This window comes from Pseudorca crassidens, unplaced genomic scaffold (assembly GCF_039906515.1).
Source record: "Pseudorca crassidens isolate mPseCra1 unplaced genomic scaffold, mPseCra1.hap1 Scaffold_90, whole genome shotgun sequence".
Taxonomy (NCBI): domain Eukaryota; kingdom Metazoa; phylum Chordata; class Mammalia; order Artiodactyla; family Delphinidae; genus Pseudorca; species Pseudorca crassidens.
The window spans coordinates 189366-200868 of record NW_027136342.1 but is presented as its reverse complement, the minus strand read 5'-3'; the positions used below and the strand labels follow the sequence as shown (position 1 = coordinate 200868).

The following is an 11503-nucleotide window of genomic DNA, read 5'->3' as shown; positions in this document are numbered from 1 at the left end:
CCAGACGCTTTACTAACACTCTCCCCACTTGGAGAGTCAGTGCCTTTAACTTCCTGTTTGGCCCAGTTTGCAATTTCTGCGGAAAATGAACAGGAATAGGGAGAACAAATGAGAGACTAGCTGGAGGTGTCTGGACGGGCAAATTTAACTCTCATTTCCCACCAGGAAGAGGAATTAACCAAAGGCTCAGCGTGCCATGCCGGAACCACACTAGGGCCTGAAGCAATGCTGCGGTGTTGCGGCCAGCTCACAAGAAAGCGAGTTGAAGAAAGGAGCTCAGGGGCACTGTAATTCACAAACCTGCAGAGTTATAAATGACAGCTATCGTCCAAAAATATATTGAAGTAAGGCTGCCAAGAGGACTTGAAAGCGGGGCAGAATTGCAGGAAACCGATTTCAGCAGGTAGACTGGAATTGCATGTAAAGCATAGGAAAAGAGGCAGAACGTCCACAATGATGCACTTGGCCAAAAAGGGCGTATGCGTTTTTTCCTGAGTATATTCAGGAAAAAACGCATACGCCCTTTTTGGCCAACCAAGCAAGCTTGCAAAGGAAATCTGCACTACAATGAAGTCTCACTGCCCCCCGGTCAAAAGGGCCATCTGAAAAATGTGTAAAATCCAGAAAGGCAGGACAGGCCATGGAGAACTGGGAGCCTTGTTATGCTGATGGGCGGGATGTAAATTGCCAACAGCCACTCTGGAGAAGTGTATGGTGTTTCCTGAAACATCTAAAAAAGAAAACAACAGAGCCTAGGGCACTTCCACTTATGGTCCTATAGCTTAGGGAAATTAAAATCAAAAAGACACAGCCACCCCAAAGTTTGGGACGGCTCTGTTTACAAGAACCTCGTTTACAGTAGAAATTCAATATCACAGAAAGTGAAAAATGGATAAAGAAATTGTGGTACTTATGTACAATGCAATATCACTCAGCAATGAAATCTATGTCATCAGGCCCGTAGCAGCATAATGAGTGGATTCAGGTATGATGATTCTAAGTGAAATAAGTAACTCAGAAAAAGAAACATCATAAGATATCACTACTACACGGAATGTAAACTTGGCTACACAGGAACTGAATTACAAAACAGAACAGGGTCTCAAATGTAGAAAACCATCTTATGCTTGCTTAAGGGGAAAGGTGAGTTGGGGTGCTGCATAAAACCAGAGATTGAAATTAGCACAGATACCGTTCCATAAGCCAAATATGTAATAGACAAGAGTTACTCCTTGCTCAATGAAGTGGACTCTACACCACATATTAACCGCCTAAGAATATAGATGACTAGTAAGTATCTTAAAACCTATGGATTTCTATGTCTCCGAAAGAGAATCAAGCGTGTGTACAGCGGCATAAACGCAGCAGTGATAGGATTGGTGAGGTTCGGTGAGCAAATGCAGACCCTTTGAAGTCATATTGCATGGTACCCATTCCATGGGTCTCAACTCTCCAGGTTTAAGGGATTCTTCCTTCAGCTAAAACATGCATGTGGAACCCAGAGTATGATCCACCGTGTGATCGGGAAACGTGTTCAAATGTGTCTCAGGTTTCATCCCCTGGTACTCGTGTGCAACATTCCAGACGCTTTACTAACACTCTTCCCACTTGGAGAGTCAGTGCCTTTAACCTCCTGTTTGGCCCAGTTTGCAATTTCTGCGGAAAATGAACAGGAATAGGGCGAACCAATGAGAGACTAGCTGGAGGTGTCTGGACGGGCAAATTTAACTCTCATTTCCCACCAGGAAGAGGAATTAACCAAAGGCTCAACGTGCCATGCCGGAACCACACTAGGGCCTGAAGCAATGCTGCGGTGTTGCGGCCAGCTCACAAGAAAGCGAGTTGAAGAAAGGAGCTCAGGGGCACTGTAATTCACAAACCTGCAGAGTTATAAATGACAGCTATCGTCCAAAAATATATTGAAGTATGGCTGCCAAGAGGACTTGAAAGCGGGGCAGAATTGCAGGAAACCGATTTCAGGAGGTAGACTGGAATTGCATGTAAAGCATAGGAAAAGAGGCAGAACGTCCACAATGACGCACTTGGCCAAAAAGGGCGTATGCGTTTTTTCCTGAATATATTCAGGAAAAAACGCATACGCCCTTTTTGGCCAACCAAGCAAGCTTGCAAAGGAAATCTGCACTACAATGAAGTCTCACTGCCCCCCGGTCAAAAGTGCCATGTGAAAAAATGTTAAATCCAGAAAGGCAGGACAGGCCATGGAGAACTGGGAGCCTTGTTATTCTGATGGGCGGGATGTAAATTGCCAACAGCCACTCTGGAGAAGTGTATGGTGTTTCCTGAAATATCTAAAAAAGAAAGCAACAGAGCCTAGGGCACTTCCACTTATGGTCCTATAGCTTAGGGAAATTAAAATCAAAAAGACACAGCCACCCCAAAGTTTGGGACGGCTCTGTTTACAAGAACCTCGTTTACAGTAGAAATTCAATATCACAGAAAGTGAAAAATGGATAAAGAAGTTGTGGTACTTACGTACAATGCAATATCACTCAGCAATGAAATCTATGTATTCAGGCCCATAGCAGCATAATGAGTGGATTCAGGTACGATGATTCTAAGTGAAATAAGTCACTCAGAAAAAGAAACATCATAAGATATCACTACTACACGGAATGTAAACTTGGCTACACAGAAACTGAATTACAAAACAGAACAGGGTCTCAAATGTAGAAAACCAACTTATGCTTGCTTAAGGGGAAAGGTGAGTTGGGGTGCTGCATAAAACCAGAGATTGAAATTAGCACAGATACCGTTCCATAAGCCAAATACGTAATACACAAGAGCTACTCCTTGCTCAACGAAGTGGACTCTACACCCCATATTAAACGCCTAAGTATATAGCTGACTAGTAAGTATCTTAAAACCTATGGATTTCTATGTCTCCGAAAGAGAATCAAGCGTGTGTACAGCGGCATAAACGCAGCAGTGATAGGATTGGTGAGGTTCGGTGAGCAAATGCACAACCTTTGAAGTCATATTGCATGGTACCCATTCCATGGGTCTCAACTCTCCAGGTTTAAGGGATTCTTCCTTCAGCTAAAACATGCATGTGGAACCCAGAGTATGATCCACCGTGTGATCGGGAAACGTGTTCAAATGTGTCTCAGTCTTCGTCCCCTGGTACTCGGGTGAAACATTCCAGTCACTTTACTAAAACTCTCCCCACTTGGAGAGTCAGTGCCTTTAACCTCCTGTTTGGCCCAGTTTGCAACTTCTGCGGAAGATGAACAGGAATAGGGAGAACCAATGAGAGACTAGCTGGAGGTGTCTGGACGGGCAAATTTAACTCTCATTTCCCACCAGGAAGAGGAATTAACCAAAGGCTCAGCGTGCCATGCCGGAACCACACTAGGGCCTGAAGCAATGCTGCGGTGTTGCGGCCAGCTCACAAGAAAGCGAGTTGAAGAAAGGAGCTCAAGGGCACTGTAATTCACAAACCTGCAGAGTTATAAATGACAGCTATAGTCCAAAAATATATTGAAGTATGGCTGCCAAGAGGACTTGAAAGTGGGGCAGAATTGCAGGAAACCGATTTCAGGAGGTAGACTGGAATTGCATGTAAAGCATAGGAAAAGAGGCAGAACGTCCAAAATGACGCACTTGGCCAAAAAGGGCGTATGCGTTTTTTCCTGAATATATTCAGGAAAAAACGCATACGCCCTTTTGGGCCAACCAAGCAAGCTTGCAAAGGAAATCTGCACTACAATGAAGTCTCACTGCCCCCCGGTCAAAAGGGCCATCTGAAAAAAGTGTAAAATCCAGAAAGGCAGGACAGGCCATGGAGAACTGGGAGCCTTGTTATGCTGATGGGCGGGATGTAAATTGCCAACAGCCACTCTGGAGAAGTGTATGGTGTTTCCTGAAACATCTACAAAACAAAGCAACAGAGCCTAGGGCACTTCCACTTATGGTCCTATAGCTTAGGGAAATTAAAATCAAAAAGACACAGCCACCCGAAAGTTTGGGACGGCTCTGTTTACAAGAACCTCGTTTACGGTACAAGTTCAATATCACAGAAAGCGAAAAATGGATAAAGAATTTGTGGTACTTACGTACAATGCAATATCACTCAGCAATGAAATGTATATCATCAGGCCCGTAGCAGCATAATGAGTGGATTCAGGTACGATGATTCTAAGTGAAATAAATCACACAGAAAAAGAAACATCATAAGATATCACTACTACACGGAATGTAAACTTGGCTACCCAGGAACTGAATTACAAAACAGAACAGGGTCTCAAATGTAGAAAACCAACTTATGCTTGCTTAAGGGGAAAGGTGAGTTGGGGTGCTGCATAAAACCAGAGATTGAAATTAGCACAGATACCGTTCCATAAGCCAAATATGTAATAGACAAGAGCTACTCCTTGCTCAACGAAGTGGACTCTACACCCCATATTAAAAGCCTAAGAATATACCTGACTAGTAAGAATCTTAACACCTATGGATTTCTATGTCTCCGAAAGAGAATCAAACATGTGTACAGCGGCATAAATGCTGCAGTGATAGGATTGGTGAGGTTCGGTGAACACATGCAGACCCTATGAAGTCTTATTGCATGGTACCCATTCCATGGGTCTCAACTCTCCAGGTTTAAGGGATTCTTCCTTCAGCTAAAACATGCATGTGGAACCCAGAGTATGATCCACCGTGTGATCGGGAAACGTGTTCAAATGTCTCACTTTTCGTCCCCTGGTACTCGGGTGCAACATTCCAGACGCTTTACTAACACTCTCCCCACTTGGAGAGTCAGTGCCTTTAACCTCCTGTTTGGCCCAGTTTGCAATTTCTGCGGAAGATGAACAGGAATAGGGAGAACCAATGAGAGACTAGCTGGAGGTGTCTGGACGGGCAAATTTAACTCTCATTTCCCACCAGGAAGAGGAATTAACCAAAGGCTCAGCGTGCCATGCCGGAACCACACTAGGGCCTGAAGCAATCCTGCGGTGTTGCGGCCAGCTCACAAGAAAGCGAGTTGAAGAAAGGAGCTCAGGGGCACTGTAATTCACAAACCTGCAGAGTTATAAATGACAGCTATCGTCCAAAAATATATTGAAGTAAGGCTGCCAAGAGGACTCGAAAGCGTGGCAGAATTGCAGGAAACCGATTTCAGGAGGTAGACTGGAATTGCATGTAAAGCATAGGAAAAGAGGCAGAACGTCCACAATGATGCACTTGGCCAAAAAGGGCGTATGCGTTTTTTCCTGAATATATTCAGGAAAAAACGCATACGCACTTTTTGGCCAACCAAGCAAGCTTGCAAAGGAAATCTGCACTACAATGAAGTCTCACTGCCCCCTGGTCAAAAGGGTCATCTGAAAAAAGTATAAAATCCAGCAAGGCAGGACAGGCCATGGAGAACTGGGAGCCTTGTTATGCTGATGGGCGGGATGTAAATTGCCAACAGCCACTCTGGAGAAGTGTATGGTGTTTCCTGAAACATCTACAAAACAAAGCAACAGAGCCTAGGGCACTTCCACTTATGGTCCTATAGCTTAGGGAAATTAAAATCAAAAAGACACAGCCACCCCAAAGTTTGGGACGGCTCTGTTTACAAGAACCTCGTTTACGGTACAAGTTCAATATCACAGAAATCGAAAAATGGATAAAGAATTTGTGGTACTTACGTACAATGCAATATCACTCAGCAATGAAATGTATATCATCAGGCCCGTAGCAGCATAATGAGTGGATTCAGGTACGATGATTCTAAGTGAAATAAGTCACACAGAAAAAGAAACATCATAAGATATCACTACTACACGGAATGTAACCTTGGCTACACAGGAACTGAATTACAAAACAGAACAGGGTCTCAAATGTAGAAAACCAACTTATGCTTGCTTAAGGGGAAAGGTGAGTTGGGGTGCTGCATAAAACCAGAGATTGAAATTAGCACAGATACCATTCCATAAGCCAAATATGTAATAGACAAGAGCTACTCCTTGCTCAACGAAGTGGACTCTACATCTCATATTAAACGCCTCAGAATACACCTGACTAGTAAGAATCTTAAATCCTATGGATTTATATGTCTCCAAAAGAGAATGAAGCGTGTGTACAGTGCATTAGCGCAGCAGTGATAGGATTGGTGAGGTTCAGTGAGCCAATGCAGACCCTTTGAAGTCATATTGCATGGTACCCATTCCATGGGTCTCAACTCTCCAGGTTTAAGGGATTCTTCCTTCAGCTAAAACATGCATGTGGAACCCAGAGTATGATCCACCGTGTGATCGGGAAACGTGTTCAAATGTGTCTCAGGTTTCGTCCCCTGGTACTCGGGTGCAACATTCCAGACGCTTTACTAACACTCTCCCCACTTGGAGAGTCAGTGCCTTTAACCTCCTGTTTGGCCCAGTTTGCAATTTCTGCGGAAAATGAACAGGAATAGGGAGAACCAATGAGAGACTAGCTGGAGGTGTCTGGACGGGCAAATTTAACTCTCATTTCCCACCAGGAAGAGGAATTAACCAAAGGCTCAGCGTGCCATGCCGGAACCACACTAGGGCCTGAAGCAATCCTGCGGTGTTGCGGCCAGCTCACAAGAAAGCGAGTTGAAGAAAGGAGCTCAGGGGCACTGTAATTCACAAACCTGCAGAGTTATAAATGACAGCTATCGTCCAAAAATCTATTGAAGTAAGGCTGCCAAGAGGACTTGAAAGCGGGGCAGAATTGTAGGAAACCGATTTCAGGAGGTAGACTGGAATTACATGTAAAGCATAGGAAAAGAGGCAGAACGTCCACAATGATGCACTTGGCCAAAAAGGGCGTATGCGTTTTTTCCTGAATATATTCAGGAAAAAACGCATACGCCCTTTTTGGTCAACCAAGCAAGCTTGCAAAGGAAATCTGCACTACAATGAAGTCTCACTGCCCCCCGGTCAAAAGGGCCATCGGAAAATAGTGTAAAATCGAGAAAGGCAGGAAATGCCATTGAGAACTGGGAAACTTATTATGCTGATGGGCGAGATGTAAATTGCCAACAGCCACTCTGGAGAAGTGTATGGTGTTTCCTGAAACATCTACAAAACAAAGCAACAGAGCCTAGGGCACTTCCACTTATGGTCCTATAGCTTAGGGAAAATAAAATCAAAAAGACACAGCCACCCCAAAGTTTGGGACGGCTCTGTTTACAAGAACCTCGTTTACGGTACGAGTTCAATATCACAGAAAGCGAAAAATGGATAAAGAAGTTGTGGTAGGTACATACAATGCAATATCACTCAGCAATGAAATCTATGTCATCAGGCCTGTAGCAGCATAATGAGTGGATTCAGGTACGATGATTCTAAGTGAAATAAGTCACACAGAAAAAGAAACATCATAAGATATCACTACTACACGGAATGTAAACTTGGCTACACAGGAACAGAATTACAAAACAGAACAGGGTCTCAAATGTAGAAAACCAACTTATGCTTGCTTAAGGGGAAAGGTGAGTTGGGGTGCTGCATAAAACCAGAGATTGAAATTAGCACAGATACCGTTCCATAAGCCAAATATGTAATAGACAAGAGCTACTCCTTGCTCAACGAAGAGGACTCAACACCCCATATTAAACGTCTAAGAATATACCTGACTAGTAAGAATCTTAAAACCTATGGATTTATATGTCTCCGAAAGAGAACCAAGCGTGTGTACAGTGGCATAAGCGCAGCAGTGATAGGATTGGTGAGGATCGGTGAGCAAATGCAGACCCTTTGAAGTCATATTGCATGGTACCCATTCCATGGGTCTCAACTCTCCAGGTTTAAGGGATTCTTCCTTTAGCTAAAACATGCATGTGGAACCCAGAGTATGATCCACCGTGTGATCGGGAAATGTGTTCAAATGTGTCAGATTTCGTCCCCTGGTACCCGGGTGCAACATTCCAGACGCTTTACTAACACTCTCCCCACTTGGAGAGTCAGTGCCTTTAAATTCCTGTTTGGCCCAGTTTGCAATTTCTGCGGAAAATGAACAGGAATAGGGAGAACCAATGAGAGACTATCTGGAGGTGTCTGGACGGGCAAATTTAACTCTCATTTCCCACCAGGAAGAGGAATTAACCAAAGGCTCAGCGTGCCATGCCGGAACCACACTAGGGCCTGAAGCAATCCTGCGGTGTTGCGGCCAGCTCAGAAGAAAGCGAGTTGAAGAAAGGAGCTCACGGGCACTGTCATTCACAAACCTGCAGAGTTAAAAATTACAGCTATCGTCCAAAAATATATTGAAGTAAGGCTGCCAAGAGGACTTGAAAGCGGGGCAGAATTGCAGGAAACCGATTTCAGGAGGTAGACTGGAATTGCATGTAAAGCATAGGAAAAGAGGCAGAACGTCCACAATGATGCACTTGGCCAAAAAGGGCGTATGCGTTTTTTCCTGAATATATTCAGGAAAAAACGCATACGCACTTTTTGGCCAACCAAGCAAGCTTGCAAAGGAAATCTGCACTACAATGAAGTCTCACTGCCCCCCGGTCAAAAGGGCCATCTGAAAAAAGTATAAAATCCAGACAGGCAGGACAGGCCATGGAGAACTGGGAGCCTTGTTATGCTGATGGGCGGGATGTAAATTGCCAACAGCCACTCTGGAGAAGTGTATGGTGTTTCCTGAAACATCTAAAAAACAAAGCAACAGAGCCTAGGGAACTTCCACTTACGGTTCTATAGCTTAGGGAAATTAAAATCAAAAAGACACAGCCACCCCAAAGTTTGGGACGGCTCTGTTTACAAGAACCTCGTTTACACTACAAGTTCAATATCACAGAAAGAAAAAAATGGATAAAGAATTTGTGGTACTTACGTACAATGCAATATCACTCAGCAATGAAATCTATGTCATCAGGCCCGTAGCAGCATAATGAGTGGATTCAGGTACGATGATTCTAAGTGAAATAAGTCACACAGAAAAAGAAACATCATAAGATATCACTACTACACGGAATGTAAACTTGGCTACACAGGAAATGAATTACAAAACAGAACAGGGTCTCAAATGTAGAAAACCAACTTATGCTTGCTTAAGGGGAAAGGTGAGTTGGGGTGCTGCATAAAACCAGAGATTGAAATTAGCACAGATACCGTTCCATAAGCCAAATATGTAATAGACAAGAGCTACTCCTTGCTCAACGAAGTGGACTCTACACCCCATATTAAACGCCTAAGAATATACCTGACCAGTAAGAATCTTAAAACCTATAGATTTCTATGTCTCTGAAAGAGAATCAAGCGTGTGTACAGCGGCATAAACGCAGCAGTGATAGGATTGGTGAGGTTCAGTGAGCAAATGCAGACCCTTTGAAGTCATATTGCATGGTACCCATTCCATGGGTCTCAACTCTCCAGGTTTACGGGATTCTTCCTTCAGCTAAAACATGCATGTGGAACCCAGAGTATGATCCACCGTGTGATCGGGAAACGTGTTCAAATGTGTCTCAGGTTTTGTCCCCTGGTACTCGGGTGCAACATTCCAGACGCTTTACTAACACTCTCCCCACTTGGAGAGTCAGTGCCTTTAAATTCCTGTTTGGCCCAGTTTGCCATTTCTGCTGAAAATGAACAGGAATAGGGAGAACCAATGAGAGACTATCTGGAGGTGTCTGGACGGGCAAATTTAACTCTCATTTCCCACCAGGAAGAGGAATTAACCAAAGGCTCAGCGTGCCATGCCAGAACCACACTAGGGCCTGAAGCAATGCTGCGGTGTTGCAGCCAGCTCACAAGAAAGCGAGTTGAAGAAAGGAGCTCAGAGGCACTGTAATTCACAAACCTGCAGAGTTATAAATGACAGCTATCGTCCAAAAATATATTGAAGTAAGGCTGCCAAGAGGACTTGAAAGCGGGGCAGAATTGCAGGAAACCGATTTCAGGAGGTAGACTGGAATTGCATGTAAAGCATAGGAAAAGAGGCAGAACGTCCACAATGATGCACTTGGCCAAAAAGGGCGTATGCGTTTTTTCTTGAATATATTCAGGAAAAAACGCATACGCCCTTTTTGGCCAACCAAGCAAGCTTGCAAATGAAATCTGCATTACAATGAAGTCTCACTGCCCCCCGGTCAAAACGGCCATCGGAAAATAGTGTAAAATCCAGAAAGGCAGGACAGGCCATGGAGAACTGGGAGCCTTATTATGCTGATGGGCGAGATGTAAATTGCCAACAGCCACTCTGGAGAAGTGTATGGTGTTTCCTGAAACATCTACAAAACAAAGCAACAGAGCCTAGGGCACTTCCACTTATGGTCCTATAGCTTAGGGAAATTAGAATCAAAAAGACACAGCCACCCCAAAGTTTGGGACAGCTCTGTTTACAAGAACCTCGTTTACAGTACGAGTTCAATATCACAGAAAGTGAAAAATGGATAAAGAAGTTGTGGTAGGTACATACAATGCAATATCACTCAGCAATGAAATCTATGTCATCAGGCCCGTAGCAGCATAATGAGTGGATTCAGGTACGATGATTCTAAGTGAAATAAGTCACACAGAAAAAGAAACATCATAAGATATCACTACTACACGGAATGTAAACTTGGCTACACAGGAACAGAATTACAAAACAGAACAGGGTCTCAAATGTAGAAAACCAACTTATGCTTGCTTAAGGGGAAAGGTGAGTTGGGGTGCTGCATAAAACCAGAGATTGAAATTAGCACAGATACCGTTCCATAAGCCAAATATGTAATAGACAAGAGCTACTCCTTGCTCAACGAAGTGGACTCTACACCCCATATTAAACGCCTAAGAATATACCTGACTAGTAAGAATCTTAAAACCTATGGATTTATATGTCTCCGAAAGAGAATCAAGCGTGTGTACAGCGGCATAAATGCTGCAGTGATAGGATTGGTGAGGTTCGGTGAACACATGCAGACCCTATGAAATCATATTGCATGGTACCCATTCCATGGGTCTCAAATCTCCAGGTTTAAGGGATTCTTCCTTCAGCTAAAACATGCATGTGGAACCCAGAGTATGATCCACCGTGTGATCGGGAAACGTGTTCAAATGTGTCTCAGGTTTCGTCCCCTGGTACTCGGGTGCAACATTCCAGACGCTTTACTAACACTCTCCCCACTTGGAGAGTCAGTGCCTTTAACCTCCTGTTTGGCCCAGTTTGCAATTTCTGGGGAAAATGAACAGGAATAGGGAGAACCAATGAGAGACTAGCTGGAGGTGTCTGGACGGGCAAATTTAACTCTCATTTCCCACCAGGAAGGGGAATTAACCAAAGGCTCAGCGTGCCATGCCGGAACCACACTAGGGCCTGAAGCAATCCTGCGGTGTTGCGGCCAGCTCACCAGAAAGCGAGTTGAAGAAAGGAGCTCAGGGGCACTGTAATTCACAAACCTGCAGAGTTATAAATGACAGCTATCATCCAAAAATATATTGAAGTAAGGCTGCCAAGAGGACTTGAAAGCGGGGCAGAATTGCAGGAAACCGATTTCAGGAGGTAGACTGGAATTGCATGTAAAGCATAGGAAAAGAGGCAGAACGTC

The 11503-nt window shown here is 44.1% G+C and overlaps 1 long non-coding RNA gene across 1 annotated transcript in view; it reads right to left on the bottom strand.

The window, feature by feature from the left end:
* Positions 1 to 11503, bottom strand: part of LOC137218351 (uncharacterized) — an 82627-nt gene continuing 71124 nt past the window's right edge. The window contains exons 3-4 of the long non-coding RNA XR_010940670.1: positions 7235 to 7312; positions 1 to 76 (exon numbers count right to left, since the gene is read on the bottom strand). This is a non-coding gene — a long non-coding RNA (uncharacterized lncRNA). The remainder of the gene's footprint in view (positions 77 to 7234; positions 7313 to 11503) is intronic.